The following is a 4,595-nucleotide window of genomic DNA, read 5'->3' as shown; positions in this document are numbered from 1 at the left end:
CTGAAGGACAAAATGGCCGACCTCGGCCAAATGAACGGGACAGTTCGCATCAAGTGGACGAGCCAAACGGCCAAGCACCTGAAATCGAGCTAGAAAAGTGGCTACGAGACTTGGCCGAGCAGGTGGTGGAGGGATTAAAGAAACAGGCGACCCCGGACGCCTATTCCCTGGTCGGACGACACCCTTATCCTACCGAGATCATGACCGCGCCACTACTGGCCTAGTTCAAGCCACCTCCCTTCGATCGGTATGACTGGACGACTGACCCAATGGATCATATCAACTATTTCAACGTGATGATGACCATGTACGGGGGAACCAAGATTTTCTCTTGTCGGGCTTTCCCCTCATCTCTCAAGAGCGTGACAACCTCATGGTTCTCCTGGTTGCCACCGAACTCCATAACGATCTTTGCTCAGCTCTGTCGAGCCTTCGTCACGCGCTTCCAGAGTAGCGTGAAACACAAGAAGACGAAGGTTAACCTCCTCAACGTGAAGCAACGATCTGATGAGTTGATCCGAGTGTTTGTTTCACCTTTCAACAAAGAATCCTTAGACATCAAGGATTTAGATGAGGCCACGGCCCATACTGCAATGAGCAACGGGCTTGCTGACATGGACCTCATCAAGGACTTGGCCCGGAAGTCGACCAAAAACCTGGCCGAGCTCTTGGAGAGGTGCAATGAGTTTGTAAGTATGGCCGAGGTGCTCTAAGCCCGGAAGGGAAACGAAGGCCGAGTTGTGAAGAAAAGGCTGACGAGTGATGGCCGTAAGGAGGAAAACCAGCCCAAGACTGATCACCGAGCTGAGAGATCAGACCGAGCTCGAAGTCTCGACTACACCCCCTTGAACACGTCGTGGAAATAAATCTTGATGCAAATACAAGACGACGGATACATCTGCCGACCCCGACCGATGCAAGCCGGGTCATCTCAGAATCCCAACAAGTATTGTCAATTCCACAAGGACACCGGTCACGACACCGAGGATTGTTATCAGTTGAAAAGAGAAATTGAAGAGCTGATAAAAGTGAGGCACCTGAAGTGATATGTCAAAGGAGGCCGAGAAGAACGTGGGGGTCGGCGACCTAAAGATTGCGATCAAAGGAGAGTCGAGCCGAGGCTCAAAAATAGGTGGGCCGAGTGTGACAAAGATAAAGCCCGAGCTGAGAAGAAAGATGACGGATCGGGCCGAGCAGTGACAAAGGAGCTCCCATATACACTATCCTTGGAGGGCCCGGATAAGAGTCCACTCGAAAGGCCAAAGCAAATGCGCGGTTTGTCGGGGTCGTCAAGATACCAGGCAAAAGGCCAAAGTCTGAGGCGATGATCTCCTTCACTGAGGCCTACCTAGAAGGTATAAGTTTACCTCATGATGATGCTTTGGTAGTGTAGGTGGAAATTGCAAAGAGACATGTTCATCGCGTATTGGTCGACACGGGCGCATCTGTGGACCTTATGTCGCTAGATGCGTACCGACAATTCGGCTTCGGCGACGAAGCGCTCAAGCCGGAGGGCACCTCACTTCACGGGTTCTCGGGAGCCATCACCACCATCAAAGGCTCAATCGACCTACTGGTCACGTTCGGACAAGCTCCATGTCAAGCGACGATCCAAGTCAAATTCATGGTAGTGCGATCGGTGGTGGCTTTCAACGCTATACTCGGCCGCCCATCATTGACCGCTCTCCAAGCCATCATCTCGCCGACACACTTGAAGATGAAGTTCCTTACATAGAACGACATTGGAGAAATCTGAGGTGATCAAAAGAAAGCTCGGGAATGTTATGCCACATTCGTCAAGCAAAATAAATACACACTTGAAGATGAAGTTCCCTACAGAGAACGGCATTGGAGAAATCTGAGGTGATCAAAAGAAAGCTTGGGAATGTTACGCCACATTCATCAAGCAAAATAAAGGCACCACCTGAGGGATGGCGATGTGCATCGAACACCTCCCTGAGGACCAGCGGGATGAGCTCACAGAAAGGCACGTAAGACCCGTGGAAGACCTCATCCCGTTCTCCCTCAACGATGAAGATCCGACGAAGATAGTATAACTTGGGTCATTGTTGAGCGAAGAATAAAGGAGTCGGCTAGGAAAATTCTTAAGGCGACATGCCTGGTATACCTCGACATATAGCCGAGCATCAACTACACATAGATTCGAGCCGAAAGTCGATTCAACAGAAGAGAAGGAACTATGCCCTTGATCGCTAAGCCACCATCAAGGAAGAAGTAGAGAAACTACGCCGATCAGGGTTCATTCGAGAAGAAAAATTCCCGACTTGGCTGGCGAACGTCGTTATGGTTCCCAAGACAAATGGGAAATGGAGGATATGCATTGACTACACCGACCTTAACAAGGCCTGCCCAAAGGATGAGTACCCGCTACCTCGGATTGATCTCTTGATTGACGCCACGGCGGGGCACAAAATGTTGAGCTTCATGGACACGTACTCCGGCTACAACCAAATCATGATGCATGAGGAGGATAAGTCATACACGGCATTCCGAACTGACCAAGAAAATTTTTGTTACAAGGTCATGCCGTTCGAGTTGAAGAACGCTAGAGCAACATATCAACGGCTGGTGAATTATATATTCCGCAGGCAGATCAGAAGAAATATGGAAGTCTACATGGACGACATGTTAGTGAAGTGCTTAAAGGTTGAGCACCACTTGGCCGACCTAGAAGAAGCCTTCGGCATGCTAAGGAAGAACCAAATGAAACTGAACCCTGCCAAGTGTGCATTCGGCATGACCTCAGGAAAGTTTCTCGGCTTCATGGTCTCGGTCAGAGGCATCGAGGCCAATCCAACAAAAATTAAGGCCATCCAAGAGATGAGCCCTCCATGGACGATCCGAGAAGTACAAAGGCTAAACAGGCGAGTGGCGGTGTTAGCACAATTCATGTCGAGGTCGGGCGACAAGTGCCTATCGTTCTTCAAGGCCCTCAAGAACATCCAAAACCCGAAGGACTTCATTTGGTCAGACGAATGTCAACAAGCTTTTGAAGAGCTGAAGAAATACTTGGAGAACCCGCCTCTTCTCAGTCGACCCGAGCCAAAAGAAGAGCTTCAAGTTTACTTAGTCGCTACCCCGGTGGCAGTCAATGCGGTGTTGGTTAGGGAAGAAGGCTGAGCTCAGAAGCCCATATACTACATTAGCCATGTTCTTGTCGACGTCGAGACGAGATACTCCAAGTTCGAGAAGGTAGCATTCGCTCTTGTCACGGCCACGAGAAAGCTAAGGCCATACTTTCAAGCTCATCCGATCGCGGTGCTGACCAACCAACCTCTCAAGAAAATATTGCACAAGCCCGATGTGTCAGGTCGGCTGATCACCTGGGCAGTCGAGCTGAGTGAGTACGATATAAGCTATCGCCCAAGGACCGTGACAAAAGGGCAAGCACTTGCCGATTTCATCGCCGAGTGCACAAGAAGCCAATGCTGGAGCTAAGATCGACCCGACCTGGACCATGAACGTTGACGGCTCGAGCAACCCCGGGGGGAGCAGGGCCGGGCTGATATTAGTCAGCCCCGAGGGCTTTCGCATACAATATGCCCTAAGATTTAAGTTCCCAGCCTCGAACAATGAGGCCAAGTATGAAGCCCTCCTAGCCGAGCTCCGAGTAAGCAAGGCTGTAGGCGTTAAGCAATTGAGGGTACGAAGAGACTCGCAACTTGTGGTCAACCAAGTCAACGGAGACTATGAGGCGAAAGATGAAAGAATGATAGCCTACTTGAGCCTAGCACGGGAGATGATTTCCTAGCTCGAGCACTTTGAAATGACCCTAGTATCGAGGAAAGAGAACGTCGTGGCCGACACCCTATCTAGGTTGGCCGAGGCCGACCTCCCAAATCTGAGCCGATCAGTATACATTGAGATTCTAGAGAAGCCTTCCTTGCAAGAAGAAAGCGTCAAACACATTGAGGAAGACGGGCCAACCTGGATGGACCCCATTGTAAACTACTTGGAGAATGATCAGCTCCCAGAGAGTCGGGAAGAAGCAGTCAAAATCTGAGCTGCCAAGTACACCATGGTCGACGGAGTGCTCTATAAGAAAGCTGTCTCAGCGCCCCTTCTCCGATGCCTCGGACCGAAGGGAGCCGAGTACGCCCTGGCCGAGGTGTACGAAGGAATATGCGGGAGCCACATGGGCGGTCGAGCCCTAGCATATAAGATACTTCGACAAAGGTTCTATTGGCCGAGAATGCAAGAAGAGGCCATAAAGTATGTGAAGACGTGCGAGAAGTGTCAGCTCTTCGCACCAGTGCTGAGCCAATCTACAACAAAGCTGACCTGTATGCTGAGCCCAATCCCTTTTGCTATGTGGGGGATGGACATTCTCGGAGATTTCACCCCAGCATCGGGGAACCGAAAGTATGTGGTCGTGGCGATCGACTACTTCACCAAGTGGGTCGAGGCTGAGTCCCTGGCAACCATCACCGAGAAGAGCATGGAGAAGTTCTTCCGGGATAAGGTCATCTACCGGTTCAGACTACCAAAAGTGCTCATCACGGACAATGGCACGTAATTTAATAACCCGGCCTTCCGAGAGTTCTACAAGCACTTCTATATTGACTTTCGACTGG

Source organism: Telopea speciosissima, chromosome 6 (genome assembly GCF_018873765.1).
Source record: "Telopea speciosissima isolate NSW1024214 ecotype Mountain lineage chromosome 6, Tspe_v1, whole genome shotgun sequence".
Lineage (NCBI taxonomy): Eukaryota > Viridiplantae > Streptophyta > Magnoliopsida > Proteales > Proteaceae > Telopea > Telopea speciosissima.
The sequence above is the reverse complement of the archived record's forward strand: the minus strand, read 5'-3'. Positions refer to the sequence as shown.